Source organism: Nyctereutes procyonoides, unplaced genomic scaffold, assembly GCF_905146905.1.
Source record: "Nyctereutes procyonoides isolate TBG_1078 unplaced genomic scaffold, NYPRO_anot_genome, whole genome shotgun sequence".
Lineage (NCBI taxonomy): Eukaryota > Metazoa > Chordata > Mammalia > Carnivora > Canidae > Nyctereutes > Nyctereutes procyonoides.
Window position 1 is genome coordinate 52,491,797 of NW_026575142.1, and position 21,928 is coordinate 52,513,724.

Sequence of the window (21,928 nt, forward strand, 5' to 3'; positions counted from 1 at the left end):
TTTTCTATCCCAAGAACTTACAAGGTATTTTTTTCTTTTTTTGTCCTAGACAAAGGCAATTTTCTCCTTAAAAAGAATGATTGTGAAAGCTGTTAAGATAATAAAGTTTATTGTCTCCAGGATTTTCTTCTGAGGAGCTGGCAGTTACTTCTATAATGATAAAAACGCGCTCCTCTCACACCACATTTACACCCTGCTGCCCTGGGTCTGTGCCATTCTGTGCTCACAACTTCTCGTTTCAATGCTAAATCATGGTACACTCTTAAAAAAAATTCAAAATGGTAATTAATCTGTGCAATGTACTTTCAAAAAAAAAGGAAGATATTAAGTTTCTTTCTAGTCCTTTAAATGAAGTCATAAGAGTAGGCCCACCCAACTCTGAGAATTACCAAAGGTTGCCCAAGGAATGAGTCTCAGAAAGATGGCATATGCTTTTAGGTGCAGGAAGAGGTGGAGGTGGCGTTTCAGGTGGAAGGAATAGGACAAAGTAGAGAAGCATAAACAAGCATGAGGTTTCAAGGCGACACAAGGGAAAAGTGAGAGGCGATTCTGGAGGAGTAGGTTGGGAAGAGTCAGGGGTGGAGCTAGCCCCCCTGTCCTGGTGATTTCTTAGAACTGATGGGAGGCCCAGTAGAGATGAGAGATGGGAAACTCTCATAAAACAGAGAGCACTGCACGCATATAAGGCAAGCAGTGTTTGTTCAAGTCGATGTTGGTATTTCTGTGTTCTTATTGTTATTACTAACAACCTGAAGTCAGCCATGGGTCTCCTACAAGAATGATCTGATTCAGTGGCTAGTCTGGTTTAATTATCTTGTATGTCGTTCTTGGTCCTGGGAGTGCAATATGGGATGAGAAATGAGAAACAGGACACCTGTTTTTCTCAGGTACTACAGATTCATACCCACAGATTCATACCTGGGGTAAACTCTGTTGTGGTAGGTGATGCCCTTTGATGGAGTGTTTTTCTGTGGGATTCATGAGCTGCAAAGATCCACTGTCATCAGTCTTGGCGAGCACTGTAAGGGAATGCGGGGGTGGCTTTCTTAGAGATTGCCTCTCTCTATTTAATGTCATAATAAATCCTAAAAGTCAAATTCCAAAAGAATGCCTCTATCCTGGGTGGGTGGGTGGATGGATGGGTGGATGGGTGGGTGGATGGGTGCTGAGGAGGAGGTGGGCAGGATTGTTAGCCTGAGCTGAAGCAGGCTGCAGTGCTCATTAAGATTCATAGATGTCAGTATCTTTTGGCAATTGATCTATGGGCTGAATTTTATGAAAAGAAAGCAGAATTAGTGGAAGAACCCGAGGCAGTATGCGAGTTGACTCCAGGGATTTGATTGGGTGATTTTTTCCTCATGGCGGGAGGATGAACCCACACAAGGCTCTGGTATGCTGTTTAAGGTAATCCTTGGCTAGGGGAACATGATAGAATTTGGTGCCCCCAAACCCCCCCTCTTAAGTTAGAAGTCTTGGAATCTGTCATCTATTTTGTGCCATTCTTATTTTCTTTATTTCCATTCAAGTTTTTCTCAGTGTTTGGTAAATTTCATGTTGAATATGTCAGCCTGTCTCAGTTGTGCTAAGGAAAACAAGAAGAAAGATTATGTTTACCTTAAGCTGCGAGGAGAAAAGGGAAAGTACCTCTCTCATCTTCTCCCCCTCCCCAGCCCTGGGAGATGGAGACTTAGCTTGGTGGTGGCAACAGGAATCAAAATAAAAGAACTCTTGGGAAAGATCAAAGCTCAGAGGAAGTGGTGAGATTCTGGTGCTGCCTCACCCTCTTCACCTGCTAGACCTGTTTCCATGTGTATTCCTCTCTGAGGGATAAAGATCTCAGCCACCAAATGGAAAATTCTTATTGTGTTCTTCATATTCAAGATAGCAATTCCTTCCATGGTGGTGTTTTGTTTTGTTTTGTTTTGTTTTGTTTTAGGACTTCTTTTAATATACTACTTATGGTTAGAATCTGGAGAAGAGGCACTGAAGCATAATTGAAAGGGCGCCTTATAAGGATCTCAGTTGGAATTTTTGGCTTGGCAATGTGGCATGACTTTGGACATAGCACTGAACTTCACTTTCTTCCCTGTAGTGAGATTTATAATGTGCCCTTCATGAGATGATTTGAGAATTTGGGAGAATGTGTCAAAAGTACCTATTAATTTGTATATGGTAGACATTTAGAAGGTATTGGCTTTTATTGTTATTGCTTTTTATTACATATAAACTGAAGTAATCTGGCATAAGATCCTCCAGGGGGCTAGGGTTAGAAAGGATAGGCATGACCTCTCTTACTTTTCTTTTGTTAAGAGAAGTAGTATGCTGTGGGGAAACAGACTGGGCTGTAGATTCAGATCACCCATGGAAACTTTGGCAAGTATTTATTTATTTATTTATTTATTTATTTATTTTATTTATGAGAGAGAGAGAGAGAGAGGTGGACAGAGAAAGACAAGCAGACTCCAATGCAGGACTCGATCCCATGGCCCTGAAATCATAACCTGAGCCACAATCAAGAGTCCGATGGTTAATCAACTGAGCCACCCAGGTACCCCAAGTTATTCACTCTTGTTTCTCCTCAGTTTCTCCAGCCATCAAAAGGATAGGGCGGCCCAGTGGCTCAGTGGTTTAGGACCGCCTTCAGCCCAGGGCGTGATCCTGGAGACCCGGGATCGAGTCCCACGTCAGGCTCTCTGCATGGAGCCTGCTTCTCCCTCTACCCTGTGTCTGTTCCTCCCTCTCTCTCTCTCTCTCTCTCTCTCTCTCTGTCTCTCATGAATAAATAAAATAAAATCTTAAAAAAAACCCAAAGAATATCATGAGAACCAGATGATATGAATATATTAAGTAGCTAACAGAGTGCTTGCCCCTCTAGCTTAAAAATAGTAAATCCTACTTTTTGTTCTTCTTATCCACATCTACCTGCCTCCTCTCACCAATTACTTTTTGTCAGGTGCCAAGACTGTGCAAAATATCTCATTGCCTAGGCTCAAAAGCCTGGCAGTTTAAATGCAGTGATTGTACCTGGGTATTTATTTATTTATTTATTTATTTATTTATTTATTTATTTTTGCCTTTATTCATTCTATTTTATACCATTCCATCCCATGAGATAAATTTTAGCTGAGTCCCTGCTATAACACAGGGATGATAGACTTACAGCAATTAATAAGACGGTTGTTACTTAAGGAGCTCACAGGTTAATCAGGGAATGGTACAGTCTAGAATCATGACTCGAGGGAGGTGGGGTACATGCTGTGGAAGACGGTCAAAGTCAAGGCAAGAAGTCAAGGCAAGTGGCATCTAAAGGTGGAAGGATGGCAAGATCTGGTAGAAGCTCCATGGAAGAGGTTAGTTTGGAGTAGTCATGGGAGCTGTGAAGACTCTGTAGGCGGAGGGGATGGGGAGGGCCTCTGGGCAAAGGGAACATCCTGAGAAAAGGCATGGGTGTAGAAGTGCGTGAGACATATTTGGGGAATGGTGACAGTTTAGTTTGGCTGGAGTATGTGATATGTGAAGGGAAATAATGGGGAATAAGGGTGAGGCATTACTGTTCAGAGTTTTTAATGACAGGATAATAATTTTGTACTCAGTTTGATTTGCAACGAGGAAACATTGAGAGCTTTTTTGAGCAAGAAGGTAAGTAATATGACAAGGAAGATACAGTAAGTTGTATCAGAAGTGCTGTTTGCATCTGGTTCCAACAACAGCCGGAATATGCCATTTATCTTGGTCTTTGATAGCTGATATGGGAGAGAAAAGGTGGCAGTGTTCCAGGTTCTGAGCCAAAAAGAAAGTAAGGACACAGAGGTGGGAGAGCCTCTGAAATCATTTGAAAACAGATTAATCCAGGCTGCTATGAACATAACATACAAGTCGGGAAACTTGGAGAGATGACTTTAGATATCATGATAGGATCTCGAAGCTGGTATCAGTGATGTTTCTATTTTAGAGGAGATCAGAGTACACACAAGGCTATCAAACAAAGACTCCAAATGAGTTTACTGTTTCTTTGAAGTAAGGCTTCTTGGAAGGTCTGTGAACTATTAAAGTCGTTTTTTCTTTATTGTGGTAAAACACCATAACGTAAAATTACCATTCTAACTATTAAGTACATCCATATGTTGTGCAATCTTCACCACTATTTAGTTCCAGAACTTTTCATCACCCCTAAAAGGAAACCCTAACTATTAAGCTGTCACTCTCCACTCCCTGTTCCTCCTGGCTCTTGGCAAACACAAATGCCTGAACAGATAAACAAAATGTGGTGCAGCCATACAATGGAATATTATTTAGGCATAAAAAGAAATGAAGTATAATACAAGCTACAACACGGATGAACCTTGAAGTCATTACGATATACGAGTTTACATTTTGTTTTTAATTCAATGTTAATAAAAAATTACCAGTTGTAACCTCAGTGATTATGCTATGCGGTGATAAGTTGCAGTAGAAAATATTTTCATAGGTCACAGCAATTGCACTGTAACTTAGTGATTGCTGACTAGGGCACTGCCAACTCTCGGAAGTTTCTGATATGTTTCAGCGGTTCATGACATAATCAGTTCTCGATTTTTCATTGAAATTTCTCAATTATTAGATTTTAGCATCTTGTTGCAAAAATTATAAAAACACTCCGGATAAAACAGACAAACCTGGAGAAGACCATTAAAGACCTCTACTAAAATAAATATAATACAGTCGGATGAATCTGGTGCTGAACTCCAGCTCCACACTTTAAGAGTATGATTTTCAGCATATTCCTTAACTTCTCTGAGTCTGTTGCCTCATCTGCAAAATGTGTCCAATGACAATCTCTCCCTTCTAAAATTGTCATACATATAACACAGTGTTGACAGAGTACAAGGCACTAACGTGAAATAATATCATCAGCTGATTGTAACAGGGAAACTAATGGTACAGGGATGTGTGGGTGGCTCAGTCAGTTGAGCATTGGGCTCTTGGTTTTGGCTCAGGTCATGATCTCATGGTCGTGAGATTCAGCCCCATGTCTGGCTCTGCACTCAGGGGGGTGTCTGCTTGAAGATTCCCTCTCTCTGCTCCTTGTCCCACTCACTTATTCTCTCTCTCTGTAAAATAAACAAATAAATCTTTAAAAAAATAAAAGAAACCAATGGTATAGATTGTACTGGTTCTGCTTTTTGGAAGTCTTGGAGTAACTTCAGCGGAGTTTGGTAAAATAATTCTGATGGTGATATGGTACCCTTTATGTCAAATGTGACCCAGGAAAGCATCTTTAGTACTTGCCACACTGAACAGCAGTGTGACAGTGGTCAAGTTAGTCTTTCGTGCCCAATCTCCCTACCTGTGAGATGCTGATGATGCCTAGGACCCTCCCTACATGGCTGCTGTGGGAGACATGTGATTAATATCTGTAAGGACCTTACAGCAGTTTCTGGCACATAGTTAAGTACCACATAGGTACTTGTTAAAAAAACTAGAAATAGATAAACATAGGACACAAGCTGATTCAACATAGGATTCTTAGTTTTTTTCCTCTGAATGACTAATCTCACTGAGGCATTGGTTCAACTTGATGACACCTTGCTTCAGTTGGTATTTTAAGTAAAATTGGGAATGTGCTAGCCCAAGTTATCTGTATTATGATCCAAGACAGAGCTGTGATCAACACTGACATTATTCAGCTAATCTGGAGACCTTTAAGAATGTTAGACTTGCTCAGGAAGCAAGAAGTTTGCATCTTACCTTAAGTTCGTAATGACTTCATAACCGATTATTCTGGTTACTTTAACGAATTACTAGTACCAGGCTTAAGCCACAGTGTTTCTAGGAGATCAGCAAGCTACTCTAATACATTCAGAAGATTTCTGAATCTTCTGGGTAACAAAGTATAGTGAAAGGGGAAATAAGGGCTCTGATACTAAAACCTAATATAAGACTTCAGGACAGTCATTCCTCGTTGAGCCTTGGTTTCCCAAAATGTCAACTTGAGGAATTAGGTTTCTATGTGTATGTATACAACTTCTTAAAAATTGTAAGTTACAGGGACCTCTAATGGATACTCAGGTAGCAGGGGAGTTGCTCTGGTTGAATTGGGATGGGTGCCAGCTAGCTCTACTCTGGGGATCAGGCCTGTCCCCTCAGAGAGCCCCCAAGCCACCTCAGTAGGACTTACAGGGCTCCCTGAAACTCATTCTGAAACTACTTGGTAAGAGGAGACTGTTAACTTTTAGCTAATAGTCTGTGATTCTAAAAATACACTTTTTTTTTCAAATAAGGTGAACTTTTCACATAATAAATAATACATACATATGTACATTTGGCTTGCATTTTACACAGAACCAGGGACTTTGCTATTTAAATGGACCCTGTGCTACAGTGAAAAATTCCTTTGTAATACGAACAATTGTTCTTTGATGTCTCTGTTTTTGAAATTCTGTGCTTTCTTCTTCTTAAAGTAGGATACTTTGGGCTGGAAATGCAATTGCGAAAACTTTGGAGATTACTAGCTTTTTGTTCAGTTTCTACTTTTTGAGTCACTGGCATTTGTCATTCCTTTTACCTCTCTTCAAAAGTGGGATACTCTGAAAAAAAAAAAGCTTCTGTTTAAAAAAAGGTATCTGAAATTTCACAAAGTATGCTGGCATCACAGCAATCCATGAATATTTAATCATTATCAAGACAGGAGGTTGGAGAAAAAAATCAGGTTGTGATATTTGGGAACAGCAGGTGTGGGAAGGAGGGTGTTGACACCCTCTGAAAACGGATATGGCATGTTGTTCCCTCTGCAGTTCCACGTCACCTGGGGTCCCAAACGTGCTTGAAGAAAACTCTAGGGAGTGGGAGCTTGTCCTCACTGGCCCCACACCCTTCACGTGGCAGAGAGTCTTCCTGGAAGCCTGGATGCCCCTCGTGGAACTCCTTCGCTTCATAAAACCCTTCCTCCCTCTTTTCTGTGGGCCTTTGCATAATGCAACTGGTTGTGACCCCCGTCCCTTTGCATCTTTTTCTCCCCTTTGCATATTGTTGTTATGTCTTTTAGGTCTAATAAGTCAGTGAGAGCCCAGGTATCCATCCCAGAATTTGGGATGAAGGCTATTGAAACTCAGTGTTCACCAAGGAACTCATATCCTAAAATCAGGAGCAAGGCAGAGATGAAAGTCTTATGGGTCGCTTAGGTACAATCACTCATCTTCTGACTTTATCACACACTCCACTTGCCCTACCACCCGGTGTTCTGGCCACACAGGTTTCGCTGTTGCTTCTGTGAGGCAGAGACTGGTCCATCCCACAAGTTCCTGCCTCTGGGTTTTTGTGCAGTCTGCTCCATGTTGGAGTTCTCTGTCAGTAGATTGAGAAAGTGCAGTGCTCTATTTCTTAAATTTTTATGCACATACCAGCCACCCAGCAGGACTTCATCGCACAGGGATTCCTGGACTCACCCCTAGGGATTCTAAACTAGTATATTCAAGAATGAGGCCTGAGAATATGCATTTTTTTAAATTTTTATTTTATTTATGATAGTCACACACACACACACACACACAGAGAGGCAGAGACACAGGCAGAGGGAGAAGCAGGCTCCATGCACCGGGACCCCGATGTGGGATTCGATCCCGGGTCTCCAGGATCGCGCCCCGGGCCAAAGGCAGGCGCCAAACCGCTGCGCCACCCAGGGATCCCTGAGAATATGCATTTTTATAAGAGATTCTCAAGAAGGTGATTCCAGAACTGCCTGCACATCAAATGCTGTCTTTGGTGTTGTCTTTCCTGGGCCTTGCACTGAAGGATGCTATGGCATAAAGGTCCAGGCTGAGACTGGAGTCATGAAGCCCAAATTGCAGGGCCAGCTTTGGTTCACATGGTCACACAGTGTTTCCCGTGTGCGAAATTTCTCACATTGCAGGAGTGTGGCCAGGGCAGGGACTAAGGCAAAAGAAACACTCCTTCCCCTTCCCCATGTGATCTGGGCAACATCTGAGGCTGTCTGCTTGCATTCTGGTCACAGCTCCCAGAACTCATCAAATGTCAAGACAGAATCACTCAACAGAGTCCCCAACACATAATAATGATGAAAATAAAGTATAAACTTCCTGGCCTAGAATTCAAGACTCTCAGTAATATGACCTGGGTCTCCAGCCCACCATTCCCCCATTCTTCACATATCTCATCAGAGCAGGGTGACTGTTGCAGTCACTGCTTGGGGGCAGGGCTCAGTCTCACTCACATCATTGGGAAGTGAGGGCCCCATGGCTCCAGAGCCCCTCCTTGGATACCTAGGGCCCTGCACCCTGATGTGTCTCTATCACATCCTGAGTCGTAACCCTGGCATCAGAAGAGTTCTCTAGCAGCATCCTCTCTGGGTCACCTCCTGTGGTCAGCACTCAGCTTTTTTGAACTGCATTATTTTGTTGCTTTCATTATTTTGTCATGCCAACCTAGGTTCTAGAGTATGCTCTTAATCTGAAAATCAGTTCCTAAGTCATGACACTGAAATGAAGAGAATAGTGGTTTGGTTCTTAGAAGCACAGAATGCCAGCCCTGGAAGGGCCCTCACTCTGAGCATGTCCAATTTACCTGAGGTTGTTGACCAGGAAGCCCGAGTCCAGAGAGGGAAACTCTTCCAAGTGTATACGTGCCCAAGTCCACCCAGAGTGTTAGTGAACTAACACTCAGAAGTGACTCTCCACACCTAGACAGGTGTGTCAGTCCTTTCGTCCTAACTAGTGCTTAGAGTGCAAGAAGCACATCATGCTTCCCTCGGAGTCTCTGTGTTTCTTCTTCTTTTTAATGTTTTATTTATTCATTCATTTATTCTTTCTTTCTTTCTTTCTTTCTTTCTTTCTTTCTTTCTTTCTTTCTTTCTTTCTTTCTTTGAAAGACAGAGAGCAGGAACAACGTAGAGAGGTGCAGATGGAAAGGAAGACTCCTCTCTGAGCTGAACTGGAAGCCAGTCTCAGGGCTCAATCCCAGGACCCTGGGATCATGACCTGAGCCCAAGGTAGGCAGACGCTTACCTGACTGAGCCACCCAGGCACCCTTGGAGTCTTTGTGTTTCAAAAGCTTATCTTGCGTGTTGTTTATAATAGGCTCTTTATTTACATGCTTGAGTTTCAAGTTTTGCCTGCCTCCTTTGATTTGATCTCTTCTCTACTGAGACATGTGAACTGACTCTGGCCATTGGAAGCACTGGATAGGAGAGAAGAGCCAGTGGTAATAATTTCACTGTCCTGCAGTTTTAAAATAGCAGATTCATCCTCAATTTAATTTGAGCCCTCTGTGCTGGGCATCGGAACCTGCTGGTCACCACACTTGTTACCTGTGTGGCAGAGGAGTATCCCAAACAGATAGGAAAGGGAAGTAGTTCAAAAGGGAATCCATACTGAGAGCAGCACGGGAAACTGACTCCCAGTGTGAACGTGGGTCACCTAGAGCGGACTGTTTATGATAAAGGGTGGCCTGTGACGGCTGCTTGAGTTCTGCTCTGAAACCATGTCCAGCTGTGTGATGTCAGGTGGTGACTGGATGGTTTCCACATTCACTCCAGCGCAACCCACTCTTCCCCTTGAGCTCCTTGAGTAGGGAGGAGCCCCGTGTGCTTAGCAGGAATGGCGAGCCACACCTTGGGTGTGAGTCAGGCCCCCAATCCACCCAAGATGGGGAAGGTTGATAGGGGTGTGGCCTGTGGCAAGTTTCGTTTTCTCCAGTCTCATCTTTTCCTTGGTTAAATATTCATAGTGAAGGGCATTCCATGGTAAGGCTCTGTCGCATGAGGAGTCCTTCACTCCACCATTGGTTGCTGACAAAGCTTTGCTCCATCGCTCTCTTCTTCCTGGTGCTTTTCCTTCTATATTGCTTTGGGGGATTGCGTTTGCAAGACCGGCCACACAGTTTGCAAGCCTCAGTGCAAAATGAAAATGTAGGCCCCTTGTTCAAAAACTAAGGATTTCAACCTGGTGAAAACAGAACACAACCGAACATGGGGCCTTTTATCTACAGGGCTCTGGGCCCCTGTGTCGGTTGTTTGTCCAGGAAGCCACCCTGGGTGGGGATGGATCAGGGAGTGGGGACCTGGGGGGAAGAGTGAAGCCCTAGGCCAGTAGACACCAGACCATTGCCTTGAACCAAATTTCAAAATGATGAGCAATCCTCCCCAGCTGCACCCAATGTAAATAATGGCACAAGGATTAATTAGTTCAACTTGACAGCCAGATTCAAGATATACCATGTAGGTCCTGTGGCATCACAAGGAGACTTTATCTTGTGAAGGAGAAGCAGGCACAGCTAGGAAAGGTGATCCACGGAAGGTCATGCTGCTTGTTGGTGGTGCCCGGGGACCGGGTCTCGGGACTCGTAACTTCAGTGCCCTTTCCAAGCCCTCGATGGAGCTGGGCATCCATGAAATTGTTCTCTGTCGCTGTGTAAAATTGGGATTTGAGAATAAGAGTGAGATGCAGGAAGGGAAATGAGATCAATGATAGCTGAATGGAGAAAACAAAACAGCTTAGGAAGCCAAAGCAGTTTGTCTGAGTCCTATCTGATACACAACACACAGCAAAACAGACAAATGTCTGTGCAGCAAAACAAAACTGGAGGAAGAAGATATTGTCAAATAGAATACGCATATTTCCAACCAGCCTTGAGCTCATCTGATAAGGGACAGATTGTCCAGAGTAAATAGAGAGAGGAAGAAAGATGCTTTGGGCTGAATTTAGTCCCCTGTCAAAATCACAGGGGAGCGTCGTGCTTCTCCTCCTGTTTGTCATTTCTCTGGTGGCCAGGCCTTGTAGGGCCACACAGGGGAGCAGAGAAGTTCCTTCACCCATGCATTTGTCCATCTGACCATCTGTCTATCCGTCTGTCCATCCATCCATCCCTCCATCCAACACCAAACATCTCTCTTGTCATTGTCCTGGGCTGGATCCTAACACGAATGTTTAAGACCAGCCCTTACCTTTAAAGAGGGCAGACACATATGGATCAGCGGACAAGACTAACCACAGCGGAGTGTTATGCCCATGAGGCCCGCTGTGTGCCGAGGGACTCAGGAGAAGGAGAAATTCATGCTGCCTAAATTTCTCAGTGGTTAACCTGCCTGAAGGTTCCTGTCTGCTTCCACAACTCCTGGTAGGGTCTGTTCATCATTCCCATGCCCCTCTTTACCAAAGGACTCCTGGGGAGGAGGCAGAGCTGGGGAGCAGGGTTGTGGGATTCTTAAAGACCAAACCCTTTTACTCTCAGGGGTATAGGTCTATGCATCAAGCCTTCTCTGCGGGAAGTGGGGAGTCTGAGCTGGTGGCGGTTCTGGTTCAGACTTGTTGAGGATCTGGGCCCACCTGTGCTTTCTCCCACCCACCTGCTGCTCCAGGCCTGACTGTAAGAGAGCAGCCCTGCCCTGCGAGGAGCCTGCTTCTCCCTCTGCCTGTGTCTCTGCCTCTCTCTCTCTCTCTCTCTCTCTCTGTGTGACTATCATAAATCAATAAAAAATTTAAAAAAAAGAAAAAATTAAAAAAAAAATGAAAACAGCAGCCCTGCCGAGGTGAGGGAGAGAGCAGCCAGGTGATCACCAGTATCACCCTGGCCCCATCTGCAAAATGGCAGGAGGGCAGATCTATTAAATCAGTGTTTCCTAACCCAAATAAGCAACAGCTCACATTTTCTGTCAGGGACAGTAGGACTAAAGCAGAAGAGGAAGCAGAATAAATGGTAAAGGCTGTCACAGAAGAGAGGGAAGGGACGAGACACCAAGAGAAATTTTCTCTAAGTGCACATTTGGTAAAATGGTTCTGCGGTTCTCTGTTCCATGGCTGTGGAACGTGTCATCCACCAGGACACCTGTACACAGCCTTCGCTATAACTGAAGACAGGCGAGAGGTGAATCACATTCGTCATCCTGTGTCCCGTCGTGACAGTTCTACACATTCATGCCAGGACTTCACATTCACAAAGCTCATCTCACCTCCAGAATCTCATGAGCTCCCTGGACAGCCTGGGAAGGCAGGTGGGGTCTGTGTTATAAATCCCATTGCATAGAAGAGGCAACTGAGGCCTGGGGAAGGACGAAGCTACTTGCCAGTTGATTCCAGTGAGTGGCATTGAGGGCCCAGAGCCCAGGTTTTCTGTGTTTCATTCTTCCAGCTGCCATGCCCCTCTTGGGTTGCACTGTTACTGCCCCTGTTGCTGCAGGAGCTGGGAGAAGCATCCCATGGCCACTGGAAGCCTGATGATAATTACCTGCCCTGTGGACATAGATGTCTTTTCAGAATCCCTTGCCCTTTAAAATAACATGCTTCAAACAGCAATGTACCAGTTAGTCCCAGGCTGGGATCCTGCATTTTTCAGCCACCTCCCCCTTCCCCCATCTGATTATAAAGACACCTGTCACTGAGTGGAAACAGTATTTGTTTCACAATTACTTCTCATTGCCCTGTAGTTTTACAGTGTAGAAGTGGAGTGACCTAGACGCTACTTATGGGAAACTCTCATTTTCATCCTGGGGTCAGTAGTAAGGAGGGAATAAAGCAGTTAGATCAGGGGACTGTGTTTATTCCATCTCACAGTTAATTCTACTGTCTGCACTTGTCAAATGCCAGCTCTCCTTATCAGCCCAGAGCTAAGGCTGTCTCCTCCTTTGTGAAGTCTTCCAGGACTGCTCCCTCCTCGGGATTCCCACAGCAGTTGTTCTGATCCTATCCATGATGTTTGGGTGCTCTTCACTTTCTACATATTTTATTTTCCTGAATTTTCATGCAGGAGACTGCATCTAGTCCATTTTTCTCTCCTTGTCTACACTGAGAAATGAGAATGGTCAAGGTGGTTGCTCAGTTAACTACTCATTGAATGAAGCCATAAGTGGATTATGCCCTAGACATGGTGGAGGCACAGAAAAAGACAAGTGGACATGTGATGTCTTTTCACTGCTCGTACTTTATTCTGTCTATGTAGAAAAGTCTTATTTGGGTTTTAAGATCAATTGATCATGATTTGATTTGATTTTCTAGCAGTTGTTACTGTGTCAACTCTTACCCTAGGTTCATTGTCCTATGCTTCTCCTTTCAAATTCAACATCTCTGAAGGTGGAATGATATCCCCAATTTACAGATGACCAAAAATACCAGGTCAGTTGGTGTTGGTTTGCTCCCATAGGTGGCAAAGCCATGCAATGGAAAATTAGGATTCATGAAACAGATATTCTTTGATTATAATTCATTCAAAATGTATTTATTTAGTCCCTGCTATATGCTGGACATTGTGGGGAATATATGGGAGGATAAGATGTGGTCATTACCCTCAAGAGGCTCACAGTCTAATGAGAGGGGCATGCACTTAAATGGAAAACCATGTTGTGTGTCAAACACTCTAAAAGGAATACTGACAAGAGATTCTGTATGCACATGTGCCTGGGTTTGGTCTCATGGAGATCTACCACTCTGCATGTCCTCTATATGTCCAATGCAAAAGTTGCGATGATGCTGAAAATCACAAATATCCAATAAATCAAGTCATCATAAAAGAATACTAATAATAGGAATAAAGACTTCAGGCTTAGGCTTCCTTACAGCTAATTGGGAACAAACAGATGATGTGGGAGAATGGACAGGAGGCTGATCCTGCTCACCTCACCAGAAGATTTCGATCAAAGAGGAAGTTGGCAGGAAAATCCAGGACATCTTGAAGAAGAGGACGAGAGAGAGGTGTGTCACTAGAGCGAGAAAGGCCTCACCCACAAACCTGTCCCTGACAGGTTGAGTTCCTCCCTGTAAACACCCTCAATCCTTTCATTTGACCCTTTGAGACTGAGCACATAACTCTCAGCCTTCTCGCTGAGGCAGGGTTCAGACTGAGGGGGTGACAACACCAGGGTACCCTCGTGTTAGGCTTCATCTGAGCCAACCACACTTTCACTGGCCACTATCTGTGGTCTTGCCCCTTCATCTAAGAAGGGAAAGAAGAGTCTTGAGGATCAGCCACAACCTAGTCAGGTAAGCTCAGGTGGTTTCTTACTGGTTCTGCAAAGAGATGGGATTTCTATGTCTTAATTGCTCTTGGCCCCTAGCCTGGGTTTCTGGCAACTTCCACCATTGACTCACAATTCCATCTAGGCTCGTAGTTTGCCACGACCACAGGAAAGTCTTCCATTCATCCTTACTGCCCAGAGTTGATGAGGTTTGTAGACCAGCATTTTTCAGGCTATAAAATCGCTTGACATACTTATCTATATATTGATTTTGATCTCAACTGCCTTATAAAAGCCATAGGATAAGGTATAATTTTCTCTATTCAGTGGCTTAGTGAACAGAGGCTTGGTGAATTGAAGTGATTTGTTCCAGTATGATCAGCAGGCTAAGGCCAAGATTAAATTTGATTCCTCCTTCTCTTCCTCTTCTGTACCACCCAGCAAGTCATATCTTATCTCAAAAAAAAAAAAAAAAAGTGAAAGGGTTTCCCCGAACTGTCAAATGACAAACAAAAGGTGTTATTTCCTTACAGGCAGGTTGAGAGGGATGTTTTTGAGCTCATCTGAGATGGATTTTATAATGATATATAGGCTTCATCAAATTGGAGTATTTCTAGAGAACAAATGAGAAGGTATATATATATATCACACACATATATATAAAATATATAAATGCCTTGCAAACCAAAAAGTGATATGCAAATGTGGGAAAATGGCTCCGTGGAGCCTGAAACATGCTCTAGCTCTCTGTATGAGAAGGCTTGCATCTGGGGCTGGATGACACTCTCCTAATGTCAGCAGGAACATTATGAGGAACGGTTCATAAAAGCCCTGGGGAAATATTTAGCTTTTCAGTCTTCCTGTGGTATGTGGATAAGCAAATCTCAAGGGGGGGTAGATAGCGGAGGAAGAGGGGGGTGGAAACACCCCCAAATCCTTTCAAATTGACTCCTGCAATTTCCTCTTATGACAGCTATCATTATATCTCATTGTTCTATAGTTTTTAAGAAAATCTCATCTTCAGTGATTATGTAGTTTATTTTTTTAAGATGCTAATTTTAGCTATCATTTTTCCTTCATGCTCAAAAGGTTGTAGCATTCTGTAGTGGAAGGAAATATTATGTGCATGTGCGCACGTGTCTCTCTCTCTCTCTCTCTCTCTCTCTCTCTCTGTGTGTGTGTGTGTGTGTGTGTGTGTCTGCTTGAGTCTGTTATGACAGTGCTAATATTTCTCCCCATGAGCCCACCACAACACAGTGGGTTGCCATGCTACACCATCTTTGGCAGACTTCTGTAGTTTCATAGTGTCTGGCTGTGAGCATCTTGAAGGAGTCACTTAATCAATTACCTTATTCAAATGGAGAAACTGAAGCCCAGAAAGATGACATGATATGCACAGGGCCACAAGGCCAGTGATCATTAAAGTTGTCAGCCAAACAACATTCCTACTCTCACTGCCCATGATGCATAGTGAATGGTGCTGGGCATTCCTCAGCAGAAGCAGGAGCTGTGTCATTTGGGGTACTGTACCCAGATGTCCTGTAATATTCCTTTCAATTAAACATTTTAGAGCACTTTGACCTTACCTTAGCATTCGATGGAAATATCATATCCTGTAGAATCCGTGACTTCTAGAGAAGACACTTTTCTTATTAGCTTGGTTCTTGTGCAATATTTATTTTAGCCAAATTCTGGAACCTCTTAGGTGTAGCATTAGGAGATGTGCAAGCACTGGTGGCATCTTCATTTAATTTAGCCAGTCTTGGTCTTTGTTTCTTTTAGGACCCTTCTAAAGAGCTGTCACTCAGTTTAACTGGTTGTAATGCTGTGTGATCTTTAATTCAGAATTGTAGAACCTAATGGCAGGGTTGAGTTCCAGAGTTCCTTTAATCCAGGGGTTGCAGACTAGTGGCCACAGGTGAGTACAGCATTCAGATGTGTTTTGTTTGTGGTGCAGTGGTCAACAAAACTGAACCAGTTGCAAATATTTAACATCCAGGGAATTTCTTATAAAAGTTCAGATAAAAAAAAAAGTTCAGATATATCATTTTTCAGGAAGATCAGAAGATCTGGTTTTAGTGGGTCCAAATACCCACATGGAAAACATATTGTCTGGGTCTGGGCAGCATGTGCTTCTTGTAGATAGAGCATGTATTCCCCAATCATTCGCATCTCTGTGGGACCTGATTTTGGCTAGCAAGTATTTGCATTTGTCAATTTTGGTTTCTTCCAACCTGTCATGAGCTCAAATCATTCTGTGTTTCAAGGGAAACCTAGTTCTACATAATGATAGGCCAGGCTACAGATCAATGTCACCAGGGAGGAGGTGAAATTAATTCTTTGGCCCTAACCTCTTATTATTTGCAGAGTAGGAAGAGAAATGATGACTTCAGCAGAACATGCCATTGGCCCTGATACCTACCCAGGATATTAAACCAGATGTCAAAACTTAGTGACTTGAAAGCTTAAGTATTTAGCGACCTGACACAGTTCTAGCATAATCTCTGGGTGCCTACAAGAGAAAAATTGACAAGTGCAGGGTAATACTCTTTACTCAATAGATCAATGTCATAAAAATAAGAAACAAAATTATGATGTATGATAGCACATAGATTGCAACACAATACTCCACATTCTAATAGAATACAGAACAAATTGCTGAAATTCTAGAAACTAGCCCAATAATATGTTTTCTGTAATTCATTCACTGATAAAATAATCACTTCTGGATCACTTATAGTGTACATCACCCTAAGTTAGGGGATTTAGGGATGAAGAGCAATGATGCTTCCCCAGAGGGGCTTACTAGTATTGAAAATGTGTGCACAAATAACCAAAACACAGGACAAAATATGATAAATGCTACAAGAAGAAGAAAGCCAATGAGTAAAGAGATATTCATGGAAACTATGTAGTTTGACACCAGGATGGCTGTAAGGAAGAAATGGCATTTGAGCTGGGCTTTGGACAGATAGAGGTGGGAAGAGTTTTTAGCAAAAGAATTTAAGCAAGTTCCTAAGTCATTACTATCTGAAGTGTATTTGAGAGAGAGAGAGAGAGAGAGAGAGAGAGAGAGAGAGAGAAGGAGCACATTTGTAGTGGCTGTATACAGGGCCAGTGGGACAGAGAGGGAGGGAGGCTAGAAATGTGGGTCTGCACCGGATCTTGGGTGCTGAATGACAGGCTAAGGACTTCAGAACAGGGCGCAACATGGTGGATTCAAGGAACGTTGCAACTACTGACCAGACATTTAATCCAAGTTCATTGCTATCCAAGTCCTTAATTTGGTAGCAACAGAACAACTGTGTAAGTACCACTAAGCTTAGCTTTAAGTTTTTTGAAAAAATTAAGAGGGAAAAACCAGAACTGAGCACTTCTAAACACGGTGGGCGCTATCAGATGCTTAGGGAGAAGGCAAAGTGGTAATATACAGAAGAATTACAAAGATGGATGAAAATATTTTTTAAAAACACGTTGAGCAACTTGTAAAGAATACTTGGGGAAAAAACATGGTTAAAATTTTTCTTTCTTTTTTTTTTTGGAGCAAGTTTATTCCTCTGGGTTATCTGAAAGTTAGAAAAGTGATGTGCCTAAGTTCTTGTGGGATATGGAGCATTATTTTTAGTTGATAAGCTTTTTCCTTTGGTCTGGAAAGCAGTCACCCCCCAAGGAATAGTTATAGAAAGTTCTTGGATGTCCTAACCCTCAGCTCTTCCATTAAAATACTGCTGAAGAATTCCACAAATATGTGAAGGCTTCACTGTGGTTTAAAGCATTCCTGATGGGCTGAAGGGAAGGTTCTGGTCTTATAAAGGACTCCACCAGTCACCAGAACAATGTTTTCACACACACCACAAGGTATTTGTGTAATTAACCAAACTTTCTAAATTTTCGTCTGCATGCTTGTGTGTGAGACTGGTTCATCATTGTGCCCACATCTCAAAGGCCTGTGCTTCATGGGAAATGTGTAGGTGGTGTGGCACAAAGTAAAATGAGGTATGTGAAGAGGAGTCATTCATTTAAAGCTATTTATTGAATATCTGTTCAATACAAACATCCCTTCAAGTTTCATTCCTTCAAAACTATTTATTGAATATGGGTTCTAGAGGTTTCGGAAAACCTCTGCAATGAACAAAAAGAAATAATCTCTGCCCTCAAGTAGCTTACATGTCTAATGAGACAGATGGAAAATAAACAAATCAATCAAGAAAATATATAATATATGAGATGATGGTGGGGCAGGGAAGGGGACAACAATATGCAGGCCCTGTAAGACACAATAAGGACTTTGAGTTTCGCTCTGAGTAAAATGGGAGCCATTTACAGATTTTGGACAGAAGAAATACATGGTCTAACTTACATTTCAAAGGGAATCCTTGGTCTTCGTGTTGAGAATAGATGAGGGTGAGGTGAGGAGAAGGCAGGCAGAAACAGGGAGATTTATAAAGGAGTTCTTGCTATGATCAGGATGAGTGATGTGGAAGCTTGGATAAGCTGGTAGTGTGGAGATGAGGACATGTGTTTGAATCTTGTGGTTGAGATGGATTGAATGGGGACTAATGAGACAGGAAGGAGCCAAGGGTGACTCCAAGGCTTTTGTTGAACAGCTGGTGGAGAGCAGCGGCCTTATATCTGATATTATGAAGACCATGGCAGGAACAAGTTTTGAAGGAATCCTAGATTACTTTTGGACAGGTTAAGTTGGAGATGTTGAGTAGTGAGTTAACATACAAATCCGAGACTCATGATACCTGAGCTGAAGATAAAAAGTGGGAGTCATCAATATATACATGATATTTACAGCAATGAAATTAAATGAGATTATCAAAGGAGTATAGACCAGGGGGAGAGAGAGAGAGAGAGAGAGAGAGAGAGAGAGAGAGAGAGAGAGAGAGAGAGATTTAAGGACTGACTTGGATACTATGAGGTTTTGGGTGAAGGAGGGGAGGAGAAGCCAGTCAATGGCATACCAAAGGGGAAAGGGAAAAGGGCATGGTAGGGGCAGTTCTATGCCAGCAGAGAGGAAATTTCCATCACTGGAATTGTTTAGAATCCCCAGCACATGGTAATAATGAAAAGCATTTTTCATTTACATTTTCTATAGACAATGTGTTCCTTTACCATCTGCCTCTGAAGCAGGCCACTCTTTCTATTCCCACCACCCTCTCTTACTCTCTGGTTCCATGGGAACCAAGAAAAAAGATGGAGTGGGAGCAGCCAGAGTGTGAGCCCACCCTAGGTGAGTGCCACGTACTCTGGGATCCAAGTGCAGGAGCTTTCTGAGGATGAGAGGGTGGTCGGGTGGCACAGATGCTACTGAGACATGGAGGGACATGAGGTCAGATATGTGAACACACAGCAAGCAGTGTGGCTGGGTGGGACCAGGAGAGAATGGGAATTCCTCTTAGGAAGTAGAGCTGATGAATACAGATGTTCTTTTCAAGGAGCTTACTTGTTGGGACACCTGGGTGGTTGAGGGTCTGCCTTCGGCTCAGTGTGTGATCCCGGGGTCCAGGATCGAGTGCCACATTGGGCCTGCTTCTCCCTCTGCTCTCTGCTTCTTTCTCTCTCTCTGTGTCTCTCATGAATAAATCTTTTTTTTTTAAGGAGCTTATTTGTAGAGAAAATGGAGACAAAGTAGAGGGGGAAGAGGGAGGATTTCCTCTGCCTGAAGATGGGAGGCAATGATAGAAATGTGCTTTTATAGAGCTCACACAGCTCAGGGAATCCAGACCTCTCAGTAGCGTCTCCTGAACCGTTGATGCTGTTACACAGATGCAGGATGTCTGGGTCCCTGGGGGCAGGGTGGAGAGGGGGGCAAGAACTCAGATGTGCATTAATGAAAAGTTGTAATATTTGGAAACTCTTTCAAGTATGGTCAACACAGGACTTCATGTTGAACCATGTCCATATTGGAGTATGAGAATGCAATTTCTTTTATTTTCCTTTTTTTCTTTTCCTTCTTCTTTTCATTTTTTTTGAGAATGAACTTATGATACATCCTTAATGCAGCCTCCTGCTTTCTTTCCACTTGAAGGTCATATGCTGTAAAGTTCTTCCTGTTTACATGGAGCTCCAACCGTATATTTCTGGGTCTTCAGCCCTACATGGGTCCCAACTGGGACATGACTACTCTGTAAACAGAGATACATTGAAACCTATATTATTTGACCCAGCCCTGGAAAACACATGTTTAGAATAAAAAGCTTTGCACAGACACCCTTTGTCTCTCCCAGTGGCAGCTGTTCTCTCCCATCATTAGTGGCACCAAAAGGCAACTCCTAGAGTAAAATGTAACCCTTGTCTTTAGCAGGGAGTCATACTGGGTCCTTGGCGTCTATTTGGTGTTTTACTCTGTGTAAGAGCTCTTAGGTCCATATATATTCAGACAGCTCAGCATGACTCTGCACTGCCCCTAGAATACTCCTTTGCACTTTGCACAGATTACTATCTAGGTCTTTATCCAGCCATCTTGTAATTATCTTTTTGCAGATCTGATTCTTTTAGAGACAATTTACTCCTTGAGGGCAGAAATTGTATTTGCAGCTTTTCTCCTACTCTCTCCATTTCTCTGCCTTCCCCAGCACCACACTTGGCACAGAGAAGGTTCCCCAAAATGTATTTGGGTTAATAAATTAAATTAAACATTTTGTACCATGTAGAGTTGCACTATGCAGATTAATCTATGCCACACAAGCAAAAAGTAGAGTAGCCAAGTTCAAGATATTCTTATATGCAGAGTTAGTGAATTAGGTAAATCAGACCTAGAACTGTGGAAGCCAACTGGTATTTTTCACTATGCTTTTTGGTCAGAGATACATAAAACTGGATAACTGATAAGTCTATTTTGAAAATTTTATACCATCATTACACACACCTGTAACTTTCAGTAGTGTTAATATAATCATTAAGAGCTGTTGACATTATGAACATTTGTTTAATTGTTCATGAATATAATAAAATGAAGAATTCTTGTGGGTCAGTAAGACCAGAAATATGAAGCTAATAAAAATTTCCAAACACACACACACCCAACCTTTGAATCTCACAACTTAAAAAAACATTGCAAGTTAAAGCAAATCCTGGATGCATTTAAACCATTAATTGCAAAACACATATTTCTTAAAGTTACAGAATTCTCTCCTGACACACAGGAAAATTGGCTATATATTTTTTGTTATTTTTTATTGAAGTAAAATTGACATATAACATTATATTAGTTTCAGGTGCACAGGGTAATGATTCAATACTTGCATGTGTTGTGAAGCAATCACCATAATATGTCTAATGTCTATCACCAGGCGTCATTACAAGAATTTTTTTCTTATGATGAGAACTTTTAAGATCTACTCTTTTAGCACCTTTAAAATATGCAACACAGTATTATAGTAGTCACCATGCTGTATATTATACCCATTTCTTGTTTACTTTATAAATAGAAATCTCTATCTTTTTATTCCTTTCACCATTTTGCCTACCCTGCAACTTCTACCTCTGGCAGCTACTAATCTCTATCTATGACATGTTTTTTTGTTTTAATTTTAGGCTGATTTCTTCCTAGCTTTTTTAAAAAACTTTCACATATAAACGAGTTTCATATTCCACAGAGACTTAAGTTAAATTCTACATCATTTCTGGGAGGGGTAACTTGGGCATATATACCAAATACCTGAAATCTACAAACTCTGACCCAACATTCCCACTTTTACAATTTCTACTGAGGATTAAGGATCTTGAAAAGTTTTACCCACAAGGATCTTCATTCAATACATAGTCATTTTAAAAAAGCAAAGTAAAAAAGCAACAACGTGAATAAGAATCAATAGGAGACGAGCTAAATAAATATAGTTGATTGCATAACAGAACCTTTTCAGCCACTAATATACTGCTATAGGAAATTATTTATTCACTGAGCAGTTTAGCACAGTGGTGGAAAACAGGGCCTTGAGGTTTGAGAGAACTTTGATCAACTTACAGCTCTTATCACTA

The 21,928-nt window shown here is 42.4% G+C and overlaps 1 protein-coding gene across 4 annotated transcripts in view; it reads left to right on the forward strand.

Annotated features, from left to right (window-relative positions):
* Positions 1–21,928, forward strand: part of TPRG1 (tumor protein p63 regulated 1) — a 223,855-nt gene that overhangs the window by 59,452 nt on the left and 142,475 nt on the right. For 2 of the 4 annotated variants that reach the window (XM_055308252.1, XM_055308249.1), the window contains exon 1: positions 13,782–13,964. The exons of the other annotated variants lie outside the window; for them this stretch is intronic. The gene's annotated coding sequence lies outside the window, so the exon portion shown is untranslated. Of the gene's footprint in view, positions 1–13,781; positions 13,965–21,928 lie in introns of those variants that run through there. 4 annotated transcript variants of the gene reach the window in all.